Raw genomic sequence first — 25,362 nt, 5'->3', positions numbered from 1 at the left:
AAGATTTTGGATCATTTACTATGCAGAAGGGCACACTGTTGCACAGTGGACACCAAGCTGGCATTTGAAGGAAGACTTGGCAGGAAGTTTATGGAGCTCAGAATTCCTCCTCTGCATTGAGGCTTCTTGATGCCTTCAGCTGCTTGAGGCATTCCATACAGTCAGTCAGACTCCTCTCTCCGTGCACCTTGTTGTCACGAGTCCTAACATTCACAGTTCCGCTGCTCTTTTCCTTTTCACCCACCACTGTTAATTTCATAAGCCATAACATTAGTCACAATAAATTCCATTTTATGCCTGTTGTGAACACAAAGGTGTAAACGTACAGTATTTAAATGTACATGTGACATTTGCCAAATCTAATATTAGGTTAATTAAGGTAAATAAAATAAAAATACTTCAAACTTGGTGAGAAAAACCAAGTTTGTCCAATTTTGCACAAATCAATAAAAACATACTGCCAAAGTTGCATACAAATGTTGTGCTACAAGAATTTTTAAATTAGAGTAATTTCATTTTTCATGCAAATAATGGTATAGTAAAAAGATGTCAATTAATTTAAACTTTTACACAAAGTAATAATAATCTATTAAAAGATTTAAGTTTGCTTATAGTGCATGCCTCGAGATGACTGTCACTGCACATTGAGTCATGGTTTGCACATGTTGTTTTCAAGCTTCAAATATTTCACTCAATGCAAAGGGACAAGGGAGTCAATCATATAAACAGTTACACCTACAAAGTATCACTTCACCTGGTGAAAGTCATGCATCAGAATACCCAAAAGCTCTTTGCATTGAATAAAAAAGGCAATCTACAGAACTAAACAGAAGCAAAGCACCACAGAGCCTTTCAAAAACAGTTTTCTAATGTGAAGGTTAAGTTGGGTGTAAATCTCTCATCTAAAATGAAATTGTACTGAGCCAACTGAACATTCCTGATCTTCTTGTTAAGCATGCAGCCTGGGTCCAGATCAGCATCTGTCATCAAGCCTCCACTGTGGAATTCTTGTTGGACCTAATTTAGAAAAGGGGCAATAAGATAGAATCAGGGGGGAAAAAGCTAAAAGATACCAATGTGTCCTCAATTGCGAGCAGGACTTACTCTTTGGGCATAGTCATCACAAGTGGGTCCTACAGGAACAACCATCACCTGACGTGGTGTCAGCCACAGTGGCCTGAAACAAAAGCATTTTATTACTGTTAGGAAAAGGAAGTTCTGGTATCTGGCAAATGTTCAAGTATCTCTTGTCAAACTTCCTCGCCATACCACTTTCCACCATAGTTTTCAGTGAGGATGGCAATCATCCGTTCCACTGAGCCCAGGATTGCTCTGTGAATGATCACAGGTCTCTTCTTGTCATCACCATCATGGCTGAGGAGAAAAAGATTTGGGTTACAGAATCAGCAACTTGCATAGTCAATAATGTCTGAAGTGAATTGCTGGAGAAGTGTAATAATCAAAATCAACCACAAGAGCCACTATTACACTGATAGTTGAAATGAGGGGTCTGAATGTTTGTTCTCTTTGGTGTTTTGCTCTGACAAAATTAATGCTGCAGCAACATACAGTATTGTGAATGGAAGTCTTTAAAGCAAAGCTAAATTCTCTGTCTTAAAGGGATCTTTTATCCCAAAATTCATCGTTTCCTCAAACTCACAAGGTTCCAAAACTATGCGACTTTCTTCTATGGAACACCAATGGAGATGCTAAGCAGGAGGTCAACCTCAGTCACCACTCATTTTCATTGCATATTATTTCCATATAATGAAATTGAATGGTGACTGAGTCTAACATTCTGCTTTGCATCTCCATTGGTGTTCCATGAAAAATCCATGGGTTTGGAACAACATGAGGTTTAATGATGAAAGAATTTTAATTTTTGGCTGAACGATCCCTTTTATTAGGCTTTGAAAGTCCCCTTTTGAAAGTGAATATTTCCTGTAATTCAGGTGCAGATTAAATATTATCTGGAGAAAGAAAAAATGAAAAAGTATTCAGTAAATGTACCTTACAAAGTTGAGATTGAAGCGAATGGGTAACTAGAAGTCCAGCTGAATGGTGGCACATTGGTGATACCTACCAATGGCATCCTTTATCTGAATGTCAAACTGATTCAAAGAAAAAACGGCTGAAACAGTAAAACAGTAATTTCATAAATGTTCATATACAGCTTAATTTATCTGTCTGTTCAAACCTTTGGTCCATAGAAAGCTCCATCACCAGGATTCAGAACCCACTTTTCTCCAATATCATTCAGGCTGTTCTCCAGTTGCTACAGCAACAATGAAATTAAGGGGGCTTTATAAGTCGCACAACATAACTATTTAAATCAAACCGAATTAAACACTAATACAAATAAAATGTTTTTTAAACATGAGATGATATTACACAGAAAAAAAAATGACACCTTACAGTAGATACATGTAATTTTATTGATGTTCATTGAGGTTTCATTTGGGTTTCATACTTTCTCAGCCTGGTCCCACACTTCAGGCTCTCCAAGGAACTTTTCTGGCCTGGTGGAGAGGTTCAGTTTGAAGGTGAAGCCAAACACATCATACACTGTACGCAGGAAGTCCAGGCAACCCTTTATCTCTGATTCAATCTGATTAATGCATCCAATAATGCAGTAATTAGCTGATGAAAACATCAAACATGTAATTACAAGGAACCAAACAAATCAGGAATGTACTAACTAACTTAACTAAAGTAACCACCTTTAAACCATAATATTTGTTGTGAAACCATAGTAATAACACAGGAAAACAAAAACAATGGTAATAAAAATCATGATTTTGTGGTTACTATGCTTTTACTACAAGTACCATAGTTTAACCATTGCATTTTAAGTAATAACATAGTAACCACAAGAATAACCATGGTTAATTTATAGTAAAACAATGGTTACTAAATGGATAAAGTATACGGTATTTAAACCATTGTTTCTGCCCAAAAACCATGGTCACTTCTTATAAATACAAAAATGTTACTATAATATCACATGTTTTCTACAATCATGGTTACTACAGTCTTACTATAGTAAAATCATGGTTTCTGCCAAAAATAACATTACTACTAGTTTATAGTTTTGCAATCCCTTGAATAAAGTTACCATGATTTTTGCTGTAGTAAGACTGTGGTAACCATGATTGGAACCATGTTTTTGGCAGAAACCATAACTTAAATACAATATACTGTATCCATGTAGAACCATGGTTTTACTATAAATGAAAGTAGTGCTGGAGCATATACCAGCCGGCCAAAGGAGGGGAAACACTCTGGACAGTTGGCCATTCCATCACCGGCTAACACACAGACAAACACATTAACACTCACCTACGGCCAATTTAGAGTCTCCAATTCACTTGACCTGCTTGTCTTTGGAATGTGGGGAAACTGGAGCATCTGTACACCCAGGTTGAGAGTGGGACTCGAACCAGTGACCTTCTTGATGCGAGGCAACAATGCTACACACTGAGCCACCGTGCAATTCACAATATATTATGCATAGGGTATTCACTGTAACTCCGAGGTTCCCAACCCTGTTTCTGAAGGCCCCACAACACTGCACATTATGTATTTCTCCCTTTTCTGACACACCTAACACACCATAGAGTCTCTACTAACAAGCTAATGAGTTGAATCAGGCATGACTGATAAAGAAGATTTCTAAAATGTGCAGTGTTGGGGGCCTCCAGAAACATTATTGGGAACCAATATTTTAAGTAATCTGCAATGTCTGTCACTTCTGTTGTTTAGTTAAATTTAGTGAATAGAGAAAGATTTTGTACCAGTGTCCAGGGCAGTTCATTGTCTTGAGCGCAAAGATCTCCTCCTCCACTTCAAAAGAAAACATGTTTTCGCTGTAGTGTTGCCAGTGCCCTGAGGTTTGCCACAGTTTGCTGTTGTAGATGTTAGGTGTGACCACTTCCTGGAATCCCCTCTTTCTGTATTAACTCTGAAGTGCAAAATATATTAAGGAAACAAAACAAAACAAACGGCCCATTCAAACAAATATAAATTCATGTGGTTGGCCACGATTGTTAACGGGGACCAAACTATCCATTAAACGGTCTACTGAACCATGACATCTTTAAAATGCAATTTAGCATAACCCAATAGACCTTTTCAAACCCAGCTCCACATTACACCCTTGTTTCATTAGTTATTGTAATTTTTAAAATGTATGATATGCTCTATGGTAACAGAATATGCTTTGAATTCTAAGTGAGAAAACTCACCCTAATAAACTCAATCAGCATGTTATAGATGTAGGATCCTTAAGGTAGAAAGAGACAGCTACCTGGGCTTAGGTCATGGAATAAAAACAAGTCTTGTTCCTGAAGACAAAAGTAACACTGCATCAAATGAGAGAGAGGACAGCTTGCTGCCTAAATCATTAGCACATCAAGTCATCCAAATGTACTCCATTGTGAACAGTTTCGCCCCCCAAATGTTCAGTGCAGAAAGGCTTTTGTAAAAATGCACACATTAATAACATCTCTTTGTAAGGATTAATTTTCAGCACAGATATGTATACATACAGGCTGTTTTTGCGTCACACACAATATTTGGTATTAAATATTAATATTAAACATTAAAAGAGAACCATTTTTACACAGATACATAATCCAAAAGGAGAATCTAGAAGGATGCAAATAAAAGTCCAAATGACTAATAGATTAAAACTAGGACAAATGGCTGATTAACACTCTTGCTTTTGTTGTGACAAAATGTTCCCTGTGCACCCATCAGCATGCACATGAACAGATGGCACATTAAGGAGACAGACATCTGCCTTGTTTATGGGCACAGTCCCTGTTCTCTCCCCTCCAGCCCACCTATCAGACCTGTCTTTAGTCACCCGTGAGACTCCCTACACACTGCATCAAATGAGAGAGAGGACAGCTTGCTGCCTAAATCATTAGCACATCAAGTCGTCCAAATGTACTCCATTGTGAACAGTTTCGCCCCCCAAATGTTCAGTGCAGAAAGGCTTTCGTAAAAATGCACACATTAATAACATCTCTTTGTTAGGATTAATTTTCAGCACAGATATGTATACATACAGGCTGTTTTTGCATCACACAATATTTGGTGAACATATTAGCACAAAGCAGACAAGAATTTTTTTTTGTTTTGTTCAAGTAAATTCCCTATTGGAAAAGTTGATGCGGCAAGTGTACAATGCAATGCCATTTTGATTACTACACCGTTTTGGTGCTACAAAAGGTCTAACTTTCCCCATCATTCTGAAGTACTATTCTACGACTACAGCAAGTTGAAAACACATATGCCGAACTGACAAAAGATGCCTACATCAGCGCATTTCTATCATGCCTGCAGAGAAAGGTTTCTCACAGTAGAAACGTGTAAAGAGCCTTGCGTAGCCACCTTCTGAAGGAGAAAGTCACCAAGCTTATGCATATCTTAAGTGGCAAAGAAACACTGGACACATTTGACTTCACATCAGCAATAGAATGATTCTATTCCTTGAGTAATTATAGAAAATAGACATAAATTAGCGGTGTTAGAAATTATATAAACTAATAACTGTTATTTTGGTAGTTCTTAGTAAAAATATATGTGGCAAATTGCATTTGAACAACAATTTAATTGCAATTTTTATAGCTTTGCCCTCTGATTTAGTTTAGAGTATTTCTATTTTAGACAGTAATTCAATGACTGATGTTTTTTTTTTTTTTTTTATGGTATGGAAACTCAACTATAATGAATAAATGTTTATTGTTCATTTAATTTGACTGTTTTATGATTGTATCAAATTGTCAGTCATAAAAAAACAATGATGAAATGAAAATGATCATATTTGTTTCCCATTTGTCTGACACCATATTTAGTTAGCAGAAACACTGATACAGGTTAATGCTTGCATTTGCAATTTACTTAGCCTTCTATGAACTGGGTTTTATTTTGTTTTTGTTTGTAAAGACCATGCTTTAAACTACCACTAAACCATATATATATTTAATTATTGTCAACCAATTATTTAAATAAAGCATGATTAAAATAATCCATAGGAGGGGTTTGTGGCATGACAAAAATACACCTGTATGTGATGTTTCGTGATTTGCTCTCACATGCACATTTCACAAGCACTAATGAATTATCTATAAACGTTACCCATGCCTGTTCATGACAAAAATCAGATGAGCTGTGGGTTTTGATTACGCATGCATATACATTTCCATATACAGTACATCTACACATACTCGTCCCAATTTACGATGATCCCTGTTCTTGGCTTCTTCCTGGAATTTCTCCCATTCTTTCAGCATTTTGGGATCAGGAAAGGAGATGCCATAGATCCTTTGTAGGCTTTCCATGTCAGCTTTGCCCTCCCAGTACACAGAGGAATTCTGCGGTTGGATATAATATACATACATTTTAGGAGATTAAACATCATGATAAAAGCCTACCACACATTAACTAATTTGCTGCTCAGGAAAAACAGGGACATAGGGATTATGATTAAAAAAAGATTTGTTAACACTGTGTAACACAATTTTTGTTCCTGGGAAGTAAGTGTTAATTCCTAATTGCTTAAGACTCAAAAAGTATAGAAATTGGCTATTATTCCCTGCAAAATTTGCTTTTGTGACCAGGACAGTGATATTTTTAAAATGTACTTATTTCCAATGAGAAAATGGGCGAATGTGTGACTTTTCGTTCACATAAAGTCAGAAAAAAATAACATATGAATCCAAATGACCATGTATTTATACTAAACTAATAGAAAGATGACTACAAAAGATTTAGAAGGGAGTCGTTTTTCGAGATTTACGACTATACTGTAAATCACATTCACAAATTAGCCCCCAAATGTAGTCTCCAATCATGTTCTCGTTATACTGTCTTTGGAAGCGACTTTCAAAAACCAGTATACCTGATGGAAGTGCTCGCCTGAATTTATAAAGATGAGCATCAAGGATATGGACTCTGAGGCACATCCTACAGCCCATTGTGCCATAGTTCTTCACCAGAGTCTCAACCAGCTCCACATAGTTTTCGGCCATATGATTGCCCAGGAAGCCCCGAACCACTGCAGCAAAGCTGTTCCAGGCTGCTTTGTCCTTACCAGTGAGCTTCTTGGTCTGTGGTCCGATGAAGACCCTGGCTTTGACCTTTGCCTCAGACAGCTTACGACACCTTATCTAGAGCTCTGACAAATTGTTTCACAGGGCCAAATTTGATGTGCAGTGGTGGCATCAGCACCTTCCGGGGTTTTCACATATCACAGTGCAGGGTCAGCCATGATACGGTGCCCTGGAGCAGATAGGGTCTTGGCAGTGTTGGGGCTTGAACCCCCGACCTTCTGGTCAGTAACCCAGAGCCTTAACCAGTGCTGAGCCACCACTGCCACTATTCCATAGGCATGTCGAAATTATTTATTCTTTATAAATTGCCTACACATAACAAAATGCATGTGCCATATGCTTGCAGCGTCTTGATGCCATCTCAGAAAAATGCAGCTATGTATCCACGTTCTTGTGTTTTTAGTGATTCACATTCATCAAGCATAGCGCCCCCCTACTGGGCAGGAAAAAGAATTTCAAGCAAAAAAGGACTAAAATATTGATCCGTTTCTTAGCCACACCTATCAAATCTGCACCCATGTACTTGTATTGTATGGACTTACAGAGCTGAGAAATTCTTCTAAAAATCATAATTTGTGTACTTCAGAAGAAAGTCATCACATCTGGAATGGCATGAGGATGAGTAAATGATGAGAGAATTTTCATTTTTGGGTGAACTATCCCTATAATTCTTAAATGCCATTCAATTTAATGCTTAACATTCTATGTATTTGATACTGTGCATCAGTTCACACGTATTTGTACTTGCGTGTGATTATTCTGGCATAGAGCAGCAGTGCGCACTCTTTCAAAGCACCTTTTTAACTCTTTCACCCACGCACCCATGCTGTATGTGTGTGCAGGAAAGAGATCAAAATTGGCCAGACGTGCTCTGCTGCTCTCAATCAGAAAGATCAATAGCGTGTTATTTACGTAGTATGTTCCCCAACAAAATTATTAAATGGAACAAATGTTTTATCAGACTCACGTTTCTACGCAAAGTAATTTCTAACTGAAAATGACTATACTGAGACAAAATCAAATTTATTATGTATCAGGGGCATTTAAACTAATATGACAGATGAAATGGACCATGATGGAAATTGAACAACTCAGTCCATCACATATTTGTATTGCAACCTCGGTGTTACCTGTAAAGCAAACACTTGTGTTCCAATGGCAAAAAAAAGTCCGAAAATAATATGAAGAACACAAGTGAGGGGAGAAGTCTCTATTCACCTATTTTCCATACTAAATATAATGTGAAAAGAACAAAACGTCAGCTCAAGGAGAGTTTGATCTTGACTTTTGGGAAGTAGGCTACACCTGGACACAGCAGGAGGACTGAAAAGTGTGCAGTGTAGTAGAATAAAATGCTTGTCTAATGGCATCTTTTCTGTTTTTTTATTTTATGTTGTTGTATTTAATTTTATGGGCATTTTAAAATGTTTTAATATTACCATTTATTAAATGTATTAAAACACATTAAATGTATTTAATTAACAACATTAAATGTATTTCACCCATAATTTTAGAAGTGAAAATACAAACCAAATACATTTTTAAAAATAATAATAACTCTAAAGTAATGACTAAAGCAGCTTCACTTTCTTTGATGCATGTTTGAGCGGAGGAAAAAAAAAAAAAAAAGATCAACAAATAATTGAAATGCCAACAGAACACAATAAGTATTGTGTTGAAGGACAGTTTCAACACAGGACAGAAAGCATATGCTTTCATTCTGAAACCTATTAGAAATTTGTTCAGCAGGATACTAATCTAAACATATGAGTATGAAATTCAACCAGTGTTTTTGTTGCATTTATATTGTTGTTGAGGAGTTTAAAATAAGCTTGATGTTGAGTTTACGGTTACAATTTTAATTCAGATTCTTGAACAGATTCATTCGGACTCAACTCGGCCTGTTATGGACTCAGTCTTGAGTCTGACTCAGCCCCTTTTGGACTTGATTGTTTATAGACTCGGACTCAATGAAGGTGGACCCAAACGCAACACTACTTAAATGTTTGAAAGTAGTTTTGTTGCCAAATATAAATTGTGACTACATATACATATATTTTTTTAACCTACAATAACTTTTTTTTTTAAATGGATGAGTTAGGCTGGGTAGTGAAGAAAAAGCAGACAAGTGTCTAGCATACATGGGAACTCATTCAGCACCATCTGACAGTGTATGCAGAGCTCTTTTCAAGGCTGCTTTTGAAGAAGCTAAAATATAAGAGTAATAGATTTGATTTGTTTAATGGTCATTTATGGTTGTTATATTTCCCATCCAAATGCGTTATTTTATAATTTACGACTTTACTATTTTCTAAAATTTTGAATCTAGTTGTAGGAGTAGATGTGATCAAACCTTTGACTGGTAGTTAGTGGTAACCACATTTCAAAGTTGTTCTTGCAACCACAAATCAGACCTGTAAACTGGAGTTGTGGGGGTGGTAACCTTCTCATTTAGGATCCTGCACTTGAACTTGTTGTACTGGACACAAGAGAGATGCACAGATATCACTGGTCTGAACTTCAAAGCATTTGAGAGTTTATTCACAGCATGAGTGTAATGCGTAGGCGATGGGCAAGGAGGCAGCGGGAACCGGCTGAGCAGTCAACGAAACTTTTAATGACAAACTCAAATTAAAACAACATAAAACACACAGCGGCCAAATGTGTCTCTCTCGAACTGGTGTCTCCGTCTCCCCTTATCTCGCTCATCCATTGATCAGTTGACTCGGCCAGGTCACGGGCGCAGCCAGCGCTAACCCCTCATCTTCGTCACACTCCTCCCCCACCCGATTCAGACCAGGGTGCCATTCGGACTGCCCTGAGCTTATATTTTCCCTATTTGAAAGGAAGCACCTACCTTAAACATCTCCTAAAGTGTCTCCTTTACTTCTAGCCTCTCAAAGGGCTGTTTCTCTTTGATGATCTTCTTACACAAGTTCTCCAGACAGGGGAAATCATTACTCGATACGCCTCTGAGAAAGGGGGGGGGGGGGGGTGGGGGAGTGAGAGAAGGGAAAAATAGAAGAGGATACAGGAAGGACACAAAAGTGCACAGGTTTTATTAATAAACAGAAGCTCATAAGGAGAATTACCAAAAATCTCACAGGTGCCGCCAACTAAAGAACATTTCTCTACTAGTAGACCTGACAGAACCACGCTACAAACAATCAAGCACAGCTTGACAGTGAAATTATCAGACTGAATAACATTTGCATAAATTGACTTTCAACAAGAAAATTACACTTATTATGTTCTTGTTTTTTTTCTTCTTTTTTGCTTATCTAAAGCCACTGAGAAGATTCTGGTCAAACAGAAGGTCAAGTAATAGTTGAAAGATTAAAAAAAAAAAAAATATATATATATATATATATATATATATATATATATATATACACATTGCTTCAACAGCTACTTAGCATAATTTCTAACTACACATTTCTAAAATAAAGGTGCCACATGGAAAGCAATTGACTTTGGCAGTTGTATGGATGACCATAGTCTTGCTCTGTAGAAGCTATAATTCTATGTAATAATAAAAACAAATTAAATATATATATATATTTTTTTTTTTCTGCTGTTCTATTGCAAAAGTCCAAAGTTCATTTTAATAATTATAATTTAAAAAAATCTAGAATTAAAACAAAAAGAATATGTTTGACACTCACTCATTTTCAAGAAACATGTCATAGTAAAAGCCATTCTCAATGGGGGGTCCATAACATAGGCAGCCTCCATAGACTCTCTCCATGGCTTCTCCCATTATGTGGGCACTAGAGTGCCAATAAACCTAAAAAGAACATAAAATATGTCAGAAATAACACCAGGAAATCTCTATTTTGATAGAGTGGGGTTCACAATGGGCCAATTAGCAACAGGGCTGACAAAATAAATAGATCATCAGCTAATGGGACTTAAAGATCTTGCCTGTACTTTGCATTCTCTCAAACCAACTGTAATTTCAATAATAGAAAGGATGTGTCTAAAGGGGCAAAACAGAAGGGACAATTAACTTTGTTTTCTTGAGAATAAATTACTCAACTGCTTCCACAGAAAGAATATTACATTCTCTCTTCAAAATGATGCAAGTCATTAGCAGATAATTACTGCCCACTCTAGGCCAGTGTTCTTGGCACAAGCATTACAAAGAACAATATAAAAACATCCTAAACTTACTGCTTGTGCCTCATCATGATCAAATTTGAGAAACACAAGACTACAGTCTTCCTCTAAGGGCCTGTCAAGATCACACACACCATTGTTCACTTTGGCAATCACAGTGCTATCAGCGAGCCCTTGGCTGTTAAGAGTAAAAAAATTAAAACAATTAAATCATACATTGTAATTGCCAGTTATTTCATGAAATTTAAGCATGATGTAACAATCAATTGGGGGGGATGCTTCCTTTCAATAAGACTCCACATGAAAACTTAAAGGTGAAGTGTGTAATTTCTGCACCATTAGTGGCACCAAGCAGTTCCAAAATTGCAAACTTAAATGTTACAATTGCAATAATAATGTTGGTTTTCAAACAGGCTTCCCAAATACTCCCCATCTGGCAGAGACACAGTCTGCAAAAGAGGCCCATCCCACATCGCAGATACCATGACTAGCCATTCATTTCAATGGGGAAAATAAAGAGAAATATCCAATAGATTTATCAATGTTTAGAAAGAAAGAAATCACTCTCACATCAAATTATTTTACAAGTCGATTTTGTTTCCATCACCATGTGTCTGGATTAAGCCACTTTGGTTGGTTTGATTTATTTATTAGGTGGCTGAATCCAGGCACTTGTGTTTTGTCTCGTACTGTGTGAAAGCACTTGGGTTTGCATTTTTTCTTTCCCTTGTGCATTCGTGTCTGTCTTCAGTGATAACCCCACTCTCTCTTTTGCCTTGTTATCTGTCTGATTATTAGTTGATTGTTTTCACTTGCCCTCCTCGTCATCTCCTTGTTTTCTACCCTATTTAACCCCATTGTGTTTTTTTGTCTTGTGCCAGTTCGTTGTGGATGTTTCCCAGTTAGGTGTCTCTGTCAGTAGGTTCCTGTCCTGTTTGTCTTATTCCAGCCCTGCTCCAGCCTAGCTTGTCATATGGTTTATTGCCCTGGACTGTGTTTTTCCCCTTCAGGACAGTTTTTGTTATATTTTTTGTATTAATAAAAAGCCCATATTGCCATTCTGCATTTGAGTCCTGCCATTTCCTCCACAAAACCTGACAGAATGAACTGGCCATTTTTAGACTTGGCAGCAGAGATGGGCATCACCCCTTTTCCATTTCCCACCCCCCCAGGGGTCCATATCGCCCGGCTCCATTACCCTCCATCAGGGGGAGGCAGACATGAGGGTTTTTGCCAGCGAGTTCTTCGGAAAAGCTGATGGGCTGAACTACAACGACACTGCTCTCAAGGACTTTTTTAACACCTGCCTTGAAGAGTCCCTTGTGTGCTTGGGAGATGGGAAGTCTGGGGGTCTTATCGTTCGAGGGGTTTGTTAGTTACCTGTCTCATCTGGTTCATTGGGTCACACCAGATTACGGACAGCCCCAAAGGAGCGACAGTTCCACCTTCAACCCCTCTGACGATGGGGTCCCCAGACCTCCGATGTCCCCTAAATGGAGAAGGAAGATGGGCTGGGAGGGTGCTGCTGAGCCTAAGCCCATTGCCAACTGCCAGGAGGCAGAGGGGCCCGTTGCCGACCGCCAGGAGGTCTCAAGGCACGATCATGATTTCAAGCTTGATTATACTTCCTAGTGCTTGACACATACACAGAACAATATAGGCAGTGTAATCGAGCTTGAAATCATGATTGCCAAAAAGACTTCTGTCAAGATTTATAGAAAAAAAACGAATGACATGTTAGTCTGTTGTCACCCAAAACCGATTGGATCACTTCAGAAGATATGGATTTAATCACTAGATTTTGATGGATTACGTTTATGCTGATGTAATCTGCTTTTTGGAGCTTCAAAAGGCCTGGTCACCATTCACTTGCATTGTGAGGACCTACAGAGCCGAGATGTTTTCTAAAAATATTCATTTGTGTTCAGCAGATGAAAGGCATACAAACTAGGATGGCAACAGTGTGAGTAAATGTTGAGAATTTTCATTTTTGGGTGAACTATCCTTTTAAGGCAAGTTGTCACCTTTGCTATTCTAATGATTCAGGCTACTTTGCAAAATCTGATATAAATATAGTTTTATTTGCAATACTAACCTGATGCCACAGGAAACCTGGTATGGTGTGGTCTTCCAGGATTCCCCATCTACTACTTTTCCATCAGGAAGTGTGATACTGATGGGCTTGCTGCCCTTTGCAGCTTTCTCAGCTAGCAGACAATCATGTTCTTCCTTCAGCTTATGATAAATGGACAGACGTTCCTCAATGTACTGAGGGGGAGGACTTAACTATAGAGGAGGAAAAGACATACTATTTGCATGTACTGAAGTAACTGGAGTGACAAAGTCCTATCATCATTTATGGAATTCACTCCTTCAGAGTGGATGAATCATAAAAACAAAATACCATAAAACATGGTTAGCTAAAGTGTTCAGAGGACATAAATTTTGTTTGAAAATGTATTTTCAATTTCTGAACCAGGATCAGACCACTGTGAAATGGTCCAATTAAGTGCAAAACTTTATAACAAAGAGGGGCATGTGCACTGCTGAAGGTACCGAAGCAGGTTGTCAGGGAATAAGTTTGCCTTGTAGAACCTATAAAACAGAAAAGTAAAGGGATAGTTCACCTAAAAGTAAAAATTCTCTCATAATTTTCTCTCCCTCATGCCATCCCAGATGTGTGACTTTTTCTTCTGCCAAACACAAAGATTTTTAAAAACATATCTCAGATCTGTTGGTCCATACAATGCAAGTGAATGGTGACCAGAAATTTGAAGTAAAAAAAAAGCATATAAAGGCAGCAAAAAAGTAATCTATAAGACTTATAGTAGTTAAATCCATACCTTCTGAAGCGATATGATAGGTATGGGTGAGAAACAGAAATTAAGTCTAAACATTTTAATCTAACATTTTCCATGCCCATAGGTGGCGATATGCATGAAGAATGGGAATCAATAAAAAAAAGAATGTGAAAGGGGACATTTATTGTAAAAAAAAAACTAAACAAAAAGGACTTGCATATTGATCTGTTTCTCAACCACACTTAAAATATCAATTCTGAGGATATGGATTTAACCACTGGAGTCATATGGATTACTTTTATGCTGCTTTTTGTCCTTTAATGTTTTGTCCTTATTCCCATTTTTTTTTTTTTTTTTTATTCGTGTTCAGCTGACGTGTACTTGTGTCAACAAAGGGGTACTAAAGCCTTGTTGATGGGTCTGTGGGGGTGCCAAGGACAAAAATTATTGGGAAGCAGTGCTCTATAACACCGTTAATCATTCCCACCAGGATTTCGTGGCACTTTTTCCTAATTTTTGCGGCCCAAAATGACTGAATTTGCTGCAGCTTTTCTCCAATTTTGCGATGCAATTTGCTGTATTTTTCTGTGTTGTTTTGAAGTGAAAACTCACAAATCATCATTATATACCTCTGTAATTACAGTAATTACATTTTTACAATTACCTTTAATTATTTTTGCATTATAATTTTCCACCTAAGACAATGCAAGAGAACTTCTCCAAGTTTAAAATAGACATGCAATAAATCTGTAAACTAAAAACCCAAATGAGAATTCAATAATTGGGCCTGATGCAATTATTACATTGTCTAATATTGAAATCTGATATACATATACAAACAAATACAATTAAAGTTAATATATTTGAGCATTTAGGTACAAATTTTAATTCCATGAAAGAATTCCAAAGAAATTTATGAAAATGGCAATTTTATTCATTTTCTGAAATATGTTGCATACATGTATATATGTGAACTTTTTATTTTAGTAAAAACATTATCAGCATATAAGCATATTGATATTTTCAGATTTGTACCCTACTGTATTAAGCACTTCAAATTCTAATCACTTTTTACTACACAACTGATGGGGATTTTAAGTGAATGTTAGGGTTTCTGTGTATAAACGCAGGTTTTGTGTCTCATTCGCAGCACTAAGGGTTAAGATTAAATGCTAGCTGTGATCAGTGGTGTCATTAGGCCTGGGCTTCTGGGGCTTAAGCCCCAGGTCTTTTGATCCAATTCCAATAATATATTTGTACTCCGATTATTTACCATAACGGCATTGCTGTGCGATTATATACAGACATCTACTTGAGTGTCTTGCAATCATACAAATGCACCGCTTACTAGTTTGCAAGACTCCTACCCTGACATCTACTTTGCAGATGAAATAAGAGTGAGGGCAGATGAGAACAGCAGCAGGCAGGGGCAACTGGTCAGACCATTACTGATATAGGAGACATGGATACAGGCCCTAAACAAGTAAAGCTATACCTCAATATCACCTCTAACCTTTTGGATTGCAAAACAGAGCTTTTTAATATTTGAAAATCTATGATTTGAAATCATTGATTGGCTTTAATACTCGATTGAGACCAGGAAAGACACAGAAAGTCAACAAATAGTACAATATGATGGAAACACAAGGAAAGAAAAACATGACAACAAATAGATGAAGACAGCAGGAAAGAGTATGGTGTGCATTAACAGAAAAGGGTAGATACAGGTGTTGTTACTGAAACGGTATAAAGTGTTCTTCCAAAACAAGCAATTTGTCAGAAATGCGTTTAGATGTATTTTGTGCTTGGGGTGCGGTGGGTCTGTGTCTGGGCTAAGCCCCTAGTCTCTTCAAACTCTAAAAATGCCCCTGGTTGTGATGTATGTGGCATGTGTGCAGTCTGCAGTCCTGTTAAAGTTTAGACAAGGATTTTGATAGTGAATGCATAACGTGAAGGAGACGAGGCAGAGATGCCTACACTGTTACTATGGAGATGGTGCAAATGGCAGCTGTGCATTTAGATATGTTGCAACTGCTTCAAGCTTTTCAAGCATTTGTTTTGCCAATGTCAAACATGAAGGAAAGCGATGGGATTCCCTCCGATTTGCGGAAAATTGGCAAAATGTTCCAAATAATTAAAAAAAATGCAAGCTGCCACGAAGACTGCGGAGATTGGATGAATTTGCAAGAATTATCTTGATACAAAAATCCTGGAGGGACTGGTTAATGAAATGAAACACTGTAATAAATAAATGTATAAAGTAAATACTGTATAGAAATGAAACTACCAACCTCAGCCTTGCCACCTGCCTCTCCACCAGCATTCTTTCTTTTCTTTTTTCCCTCCATCTTTGCCACCTGGCAAAGAGAAACGAGAGGGTGTGACATTCATTAGTTTCAACAGTCAATTGTTAGTTGTTACTGTCAACAAACGATGTAAATTTCAAACATGTCACTCCACCCACTATAAAGTGATACATAAAGCATAACTGATTGCACATCTAAAAATAACCTGACCAAGTTAAAATAATGTTAATCTTTCGTCATATTACACACGAGTTATTATATAAGCTACGACAGCAACTAGCTTTCAATGTTTCTGATAAATTCATAAACACACAAACCGTGAGTTCTCTTACGAGAGGTTCTCTCGTATTGCGTAAGCTAGCTTACGCTACGGGAAAGATTCATCTTTTCTGAGATATTGAAGCCAAAAAATTATCCTTAATTTTTGTATCCATTGTCAACGCAGTGCGGCAGCTGCAGACCTTGAGCGGGCTATCTAGCGAGCTCATAGGTTGCTCTGCGGCAACTGCTGCAGCCTATAGACGAGCTTGGGCGAACTCGCATCCAATGAGAGGCGTCCGGCGCTCACTGCATCAAAGCCCGCCAAAATGGGCGTGACTAGAGTGCATATAAGTGTAGTTCAGTAGGCTGGAACCCTGATTTTCATCTCCTCAGCGAAGCTCTTCGCATCACTGAACTGGAAGCGGCGTCGCCGTTCGAGGGGCATCAAGCAAGCGTGGACAGCACTCGAAGAAGCCGGCCGTCTTCGCCACCTTCAGCCGTCCTGCGAGCTACGCCATCCGGCGGCGTATCCTTTTAAAAGCAACCTAGTTCTTAAGAACTTCACAAAAAGTACTGGCGTCTTTTTAAGATGCCTCGCTCCACTTGCGCCTCATTCAGCGCTCCTCTCAGCACCGGAGACCGCCACATCATCTGTGCTCTCTGCCTGGGACTGGGGCATGCAGAGCTCGCCCTCGCCCGGCGGATCACGATCTCTGAGCTGCCGATGTCGACCCTGCGGGCTCGACTCGGCGCTCAGGACCGAAGCCGCCCGCGCGCCTTCCGTTCAGCAGCGCAGAAAAAGCGCCCGCTCTCAAAGGCTGCGGAAACAATGGTAGAAGCGATTGCCTCGCCGGAGCCCATCCCTCGAGCATCGCCTTCACCCTCCCGCCCACCTGGGGCGCGCAGTTGCCGCCCGGCGGCTGCTCTGCTGCCATCTCGGACGAAGAAGCGGAGGATAAGGGCTGTTCCATCATGGCCCGGACAGCGAGGTGGTCAGGCTCACGCGCCTCCTCCTCGGCCCAGGAATCCAGCAGGACCAGCGCCGGGTCGAAGGAGAATTAACTGCGCCTCCTCACACAGGCCGTCGACCGCCTCGGGCTGGAGTGGTCACCGCCCCTTGAGCAGGCACCCAACAGACTTGACGGCTGCTTTCTACAGAGCGCCGCCGTGCAGCATCCGCTACCGGGCGCTCCCTTCCTGCCAGAACTCCACGCCGAGCTTTCCAAATCATGGAGCAGCGCCTTTCTCGGCCAGGGTCCGATCCCACGTTTCCACCTCTCTTGCTCGGTGGGCCGGCGCCACTGAGAAGGGCTACGCTTCCATCCCTCCGGTCGAGGATCGCGGTAGCAGCACACCTTTGCCTGCCCTCCGCGAGATGGCGGTCTAAATCAGTACTCCCGTCTAAGGCCTGCAGAACAACTTCCGCCTGTGTTGGCGGCGCCTATTCCGCCGCCCGGCAAGCTGCATCTGCTCTGCACTCTATGGCCGTCCTACAGATCCTCCAAGCGGACCTTCTGCGGGAGTGGGATGAGAAAGTAGGCATCCAGAGGCGGTTGCAGACATCGCAGTGCTCACGGACCTCGCCCTCCGCGCTATCAAAGCTGCAGCCCAAGCTATAGGGAAGTGCATGGCGCGCTGACTGTGACCGAGAGACATCTGTGGTTAGCGCTAGCCGACATGGGAGAAGCAGAGCGCTCACGTTCCTCAACGCACCGCTCTCTCCATCCGGTCTCTTCGGCTCAGCGGTGAGTGGTATCATTGACCGGTTTTCAGAGGTCCAAAAGCCACACAAGCCATGAATCTCTTTCTGCCTCGTCGCGCTAGCTCCTCTGCAGGCCGCTCACGTGATCAGCCTCCTGCACGAGCCTCTTCACAGCGCCCAGCTCAACAATCTCAGACTTCTCAGCGTCGACAGAGCGGCCGCCCTCGATCAGCGCTCAGACAGCCGCCGCAGACCGCCGCCCCAGCGGGCCTCGATTTAAGGTAGCGCTGAAACCAGAGCAACCGAAGTCTTCCTAACTTTGTTGAACAAGCGGCGGCTCAGTCCGCCGCGGCGGACCACCGTCAAAGCTTTGTCCCCTGTCAGTCCCCTTCTCTCAGGCTACTACAGTGGTGAATTTAGCAGCCAACAAGCGGTGACACTGCCGCTTGCCTGCACTCAAGCGCCGTTTTCACGGCGACCCAAATAAATCTTGTAAAGAGCAAACATGTCTTATGTGTAGAAAATGTGCCCACAACCCAGTGTTCACCCCTACACACAAGCATAACACATCCAGTGCCCCTATCAGAGCACGCTCTCATAAAGCGATTCACGAACAGCTCGGCGTCAGAGTCAATGAAGACGCCCACAAATGCGTCTGTAGCGCCCATTCTCTGGCGCTCTGTCACACGACCAGCCCTATGTGTAGAAAATGTGCCCACAATCCAGTGTTCACTTCTGCACACAAGCACTGCATGTCTCGTGTCCCCACCAGAGCACGCTCACATAAAGCGATTACTGAACGCTCGGCGCTAGAGTCAATAAATGCGCTCACGAATACGTCGTGCGCCCATTCTCTGCCCGCTCTGTTACACGGCCAGCAAACATTCCTCTGTGTGTAAGTCCCGTGCCCATGACTATGCTTACGCATCACGTAACAGATGTGACTCTTTCCCCATTCATTCCAATCGGAAGTCACTCACAAAACAGCCTGTTCATGCTGTCTGCGAGCAATCATGCATGAACACACTAAGCAGCTCACACATTTTGTTCAGCTCTGTATCGCGACAATCAGAGCGAATTGGCCATTCACCCTCTAGCGTTACGCTTCAAAGCGTGGGAAGCTATTCCAGGGATATCCAAGTGGGTGTTAAGCACAATACAACAGGGCTATTTGCTACAGTTCGATCGCCGCCCTCCTCGCTTCAGAGCGTGACTCGAAACCACTGTGAACACGGAGCTTAGCGTGCATGCTTCGTTCAGAAATAACAAGCCTTCTGTGCAAAAGGGCCATAGAAAGTGCCACCCTCTCTGGCGAGTCGGGGCTTTACAGCCGTTATTTTCTTGTTCCCAAGAAAGACGGCGGCCTCAGACCCATATTAGATCTCAGGGTTTTGAACAAGGTGCTTGCAAAAGACCGTTCAAAATGCTTACAATCAGGAAACTCCTCGCGCATGTGCGCCAGAGGGACTGGTTTATTTCTCTCGATCTGAAAGATGCATACTTTCAGATTCAGATAAATCCCGTCACAGGCCATTCTTGAGATTAGCCTCGGCGGCCAGGTTTATCAATACACCGTCCTCCCGTTCGGCCTGTCCTTAGCACCCCGTACTTTCACGAAGTGCATGGATGCGGCGCTTCGCACCCTGTGGAGTCAGGGTTTGCAAATTTTGAACTATTTGGACGACTGGCTGATTATGGCACAGTCACATATGGAGCTTCTGTCTCACAGAGCAGTTCTCCTCAGCCATCTGAACAGTTTGGGTCTTGCAGTCAATTGGACCAAGAGCTCACTACAGCCCAGTCAGACAATTTCCTTCCTTGGAATAGAACTAGACTCCGTGGCAATGGCGGCTCAGCTTATCTACACAGCCGCGCGCCGTGTTCAGCGACTAGCGCATCTTTTCAGATGAACAGCCTCACGCCTCTGAAGAAATTCCAGAGAGTGCTAGGTTACATGGCCTCAGCCGCAGCAGTACTTCAGCTGGGTTTACTGCACATCGCCCGCTTCAGCATTGGCTAAACACCACGGCGTCTCGCCGGGCTTGGGCCACAGGCCGCCAGCCCATCAAGGTGACTCAGACCTGTATATCAGCTCTGCAGCCCTGGACAGTGGCCGAATGGTATCAGCGGGGAGTGACAATGGGAGCTGTATCTCGCCGAAAAGTCATCTCGACAGGCAGCGTCCAACATGGGTTGGAGCGCGGTCTCGCGAGAGCTCTCGGTTTTAGGCCTATGGTCAGTTCAGGAAAAGCTCCTTCACATAAATTGTCTGGAAATGATAGCGGTCGATGCGGCGCTCGTCGCTTTCTCCCGGTCATTCAGGGTCACCACGTCCTGGTCGTTCGGACAACAGATCTGTGGTATCCTACCTAAACCGTCAGGGCGTTGTCAGATCCAGGAACCTCTTCCATCTGAAGAAACGCATACTGAGTTGGTCCCAGTGCCACCTGCGCTCGCTGAGGGCGACGCGCGTGCCAGGCCACCTGAGCGATGGCCCGGACAGACTGTCCAGAGACAATATTCCCCCAGGGGAATGGTCCCTGCACGCTCAAACAGTCCAGGCGTTATGGCACCTATTCAGCAGAGCAGAGATAGACCTCTTTGCGTCCAAAGAGAACTCTCACTGCCCAATATTTTTCTCAGCGAGGACCAGCTGGCCCAGGACTGGCCCAGGCGCCGGCTTACGCCTTCCCTCCCGTCTCGCTATTGCCACAGGTAATGCAGAGGATCAGGAAACTGCGTCACTCGGTGCTCCTCATAGCCCGCGTTGGGAGAATCAGACATGGTTCCGGAGCTTACGCAGCTGTCACTGACAGCGCCGTGGCCCATCCCAGTGAGCAGATCTCCTCTCTCAAGCTCAGCGGCACAATCTGGCATTCCCACCCAGAGCTGGGGCTGCATGCGTGGGTGATCAGCGACTACCTGTCGCTCTGCCAGGAGTAATAAACACCATCATACACGCTAGAGCCCCTTCCACAAGAAGACTCTATGCGTCAAAATGGTCTGTGTTCTCAAAATGGTGCACCGACAGAGACCTGGACCCGCGGACATGTGGGGTGTACGTCAGCTGCTCGTATTCCTACAAGAGCTGCTGGATAAGCGCAGATCCCCATCCACGCTCAAAGTGTATGTGGCGGCCGTTGCGGCGTTCGCTGAACCCCTGCGCGCCAGTCATGGGGTAAAAGCGAGCTGGTCATCCGCTTCCTCAGGGAGCTAGAAGGATGAACCCCAGCGCCCCCATCGGTTCCTATCTGGGATCTTTCTATAGTTCTCGAAACTATGAAAGCCCCCTTTTGAACCACTTCAATCCGTGGATTTGAAATACCTTTCACTCAAAACCGTTTTCTGACTGCCCTGTCATTAGTCAAGCGTGTGGGAGACCTTCACGCGCTGTCTGTCAGCTGCGTGTCTTGAGTTTGGACCAAGTGACTCCAAGGTCATTTTAAAGCCTAGACACGGCTATGTTCCCAAGGTGATCGGTACTCCTTTCAGAGCACAGGTCATTTCCCTATCGGCGCTGCTAGCACCGATAGCGAGCAGCGACGCAATCTCCTTTGCCCGGTCAGAGCACTGAGATTGTACACTGCGCGCTCCGCCGCTTTCAGGCGCTCTGAGCAGCTTTTTGTTTCGTTCGAGGGCGCGCAAAGGTCTCGCCGCCTCGAAACAGACACTATCTAGATGGATAGTGGACGCTATTGCTGCTGCATACACGTCAAAAGACCTGCCATGCCCGTTGGGCATTAGGGCTCACTCCACTCGAGGCATAGCATCCTTGTGGGCATGGTCCAGCGGGATTTCCATTCACGACATATGTGTGGCAGCGGGATGGACTTCCCCCTCCACCTTTGTCAGATTTTACAATATGGAAGTGCCCGCTCTGCAGGCAAAACTACTAGCGGTTTAATAAGCTACAGCTCCCCTGGTGAGCTGCACTGATGGGTCACATTCCACACAGACCGGCACCGCCTCTGTCGTTCCTTCCCACTATGTGCTTATGTATTACACAATCAATGACCGCATTCTTGCCGGCCAAATATTATTTCCCCACTCATAAGGGCTCCCGGGTCCCCCTTAATTCCCTGGGGCTCATACAGTGGATGCTTGGCGCGCGCGGCGTTGACAATGGGTTCCCGTAGCGTAAGCTAGCTTACGCATATACTGAGAGAACCTCACGTAAGAGAACGTGTCGGTTACCTAACGTAACCTCGGTTCTCTCTAGATGAGGAGCAGTATTGCTTTGCCGGCCGTGCTTTCGCGCCGCGGCGACTTTTCAGCTTCAGTCAATGAAAACCAGGGTTCCAGCCTCACGAACTACGCTTATATGCACTCTAGTCATGCCCATTTTGGCGGGCTTTGATGCAGTGAGCGCGGGCGCCTCTCATTGGATCGCGAGTTAGCCCAAGCTCGTCTATAGGCTGCAGCAGTTGCGCCAGAGCAACCTATGAGCTCGCTAGATAGCCCGCTCAAGGTCTGCAGCTGCCGCACTGCGTTGACAATGGATACAAAAATTAAGGATAATTTTTTGGCTTCAATATCTCAGAAAAGATGAATCTTTCCCGTAGCGTAACCTAGCTTACGCAGTACTCGTTCCCTCATCTAGAGAGAACCGAGGTTACGTTAGGTAACCGATACGTTTTGACTACAGCATGCTGTAACTCTAGAGTTCATGAACTAGTCAGCCAAGCACTGTGACCGTATGGACACAACTGTTACCTTCTTCTCTTCCACTTATAGATCCTTCATCTGTTCGGTCACGCTCTCAGCCGCCATAACAAGACGAAAATATCATAGGGACGAACAAATAATAAAATCAAACAATGAATGGTTATATGCCAACCGGCATGGACGTTTCCGGAATATTGCAAAGAAACCAATTCTGATGCAACTTCTTCTTCTTCTGTTATTTTATGGCGGTTGGCAATCCAAATTAAATGGTGCATTCCCGCCACCTACTGGATTGGAGTGTGGAGCGCTAAATGGTGAGATAGTTAAAAAAAATACAAATAAAAAAACACCACTATCTTATATTCTATTAATCAATCTTGTATCTTTTAAGAAATTAAATAATTCTTGATAAATTCTTGATTGCTTTGTGCCATTTCCTAACAAAACTTGAAGTGACACATCATTTACTCCCAGAGATCTTAAAGCTTGAGTTAGATGTAATCTTGCTCTTTCATATGCATCACATTTTATAATTACATGGTCTACTGATTCTTCTAGACCACATTTATCACATTTAACATTCTCATGTTTCCCTATTCTGTACAAACACTTATTTAATGTTCAATGTCCAATACGCATTCTTAAAATTAAAACATCCTCTTTCCTGTTTCCAAATTTTCTTCTGTCTAGACCAACTATTTCTTGAATGTGATGCAAGTGTCTACCTTTAATTCCACTGTCCCACTCTTTCTGCCATATCTTTCTTATTTCACTCGCTATAAATCCTTTAACTTCTGTTTTACTTAATGACACGTATGTCAATTTGTGAATGTTTCAAAGCCTGTTCAGCTAGATGGTCTGCCACCTCTTTTCCTTTTACACCCACATTTGATGGTACCCACAAAAAGTTTACAATAAATCCAGATTGTCTTATTCTAAATAGACTCTGCATCACTTCATATATTAAATCTTGTCTTGCTACCGATATTCCACTTGACAAGCTATTGATAGCTGAAAGTGAATCTGTGCATATCTGTGCATGACTTTGTAGGTTGTATTTCTTCTAGCCATTGAAGTGCTAGGAATATTGCTATTAATTCTGAAGTAAATACAGAAATATGATCAGAGATTCTCTTTGAAATTTTAACTTTAAAAAGAGGTATGTAAGCTGCTGCTGCTGTAAATCCAGAATCTGGATCCTTTGATCCATCTGTATAAATTTGCTCTGCATTATAATATATTTGATCAATATATTGTTGTACTGTTAAACTTTCCAACACATTTCTTTCCTTGTTATGCTTATCTTAATACAACTGAATGTCCACTAGAGGCATAGGGAAAAACCAAGAAGTTATTGCTGACATAGTGACAGAAGGGGCAATATTGATATCACTTATTCCTATGTTTTGTGCCTCCTTCTTGGCTGTCCATCCAAAGCTTGTTGATTTTTTTATACTCGTATTCCCAGCAATCATTCAAGACTTTCTTAACTGGATGACTATCCAAATGACGTTTAATATTAGTCCAATATCTCATCTTTAATTTGAGCCTTCTAATTTCTAGAGGCATTTCATCCATCTCTACTTGTACTGCTGTTACTGGAGATGATCTTATTGCTCCACAACATATTCTCAATGCTTGTGATTACAATGCTTCAACTTTTAAAAGTAGCGTTTTAGATGCAGAACTGTACACCCATAATCAATAGCAGCTCATATTAGTGCACAATATATACTTTTAAAGACTGACGGCATGCTCCCCATTCAATTCCTGCCAAACACCTCATTATATTTATTGTTTTTTACATTTGTTTATAATTTTCTCAATATGGACTTTAAAATTCAATTTGGAAGCCATCCACTTTCCCAGGAATCTAACTACTGATGTTTGCTCCAATTGTTGTCCATACATATTAATATTTATTGTTGGGTTAATTTTTCTTTTTGTAAAACAGTTTTTGCCACTGAAAAATGAAAACCCCATTCAAAAGCCCAATTCTCTACCTTTTTATTGCTTTTTAAGTTTTATTTTTTATTTTGTATTGCTTGAATGAAAATACAAAAAAGCCACAGTAAACAAAAAACTTAACACATAACGTCAAAGCTAAATAGCAACACAAACAAAAAATACACATAATAAACAGAGGTAAATGACCAAGGGATAACAAAAATAAATAGTAATACAAAATAACTAAATAGATAAGTAAAAAAGACCAAAAGAATAATGTACAAGGGGGTTAATTATCAAAGTATGTCTCCAAAAGTTTACACAATTTAAGGGCTTTTTTATTATGCATACATTATAAAGATTTGAGGAAGATCACCAATTCCTTCTGGAAATGCATGAGGATGGGAGGATTCTTAAAAAAATCTAGATTTATTTCTAAAGTA

The 25,362-nt window shown here is 41.4% G+C and overlaps 1 pseudogene; it reads right to left on the bottom strand.

Moving 5' to 3' along the window:
• Positions 1-97: 97 nt before the first annotated feature.
• LOC127641265 (threonine--tRNA ligase 1, cytoplasmic-like) lies at positions 98-23,077 on the bottom strand (annotated as a pseudogene).
• Positions 23,078-25,362: the final 2,285 nt, after the last annotated feature.

The sequence above is a fragment of the Xyrauchen texanus genome, chromosome 4 (assembly GCF_025860055.1).
Source record: "Xyrauchen texanus isolate HMW12.3.18 chromosome 4, RBS_HiC_50CHRs, whole genome shotgun sequence".
NCBI lineage: Eukaryota > Metazoa > Chordata > Actinopteri > Cypriniformes > Catostomidae > Xyrauchen > Xyrauchen texanus.
This window is presented reverse-complemented; position numbering and strand designations above follow the sequence as displayed.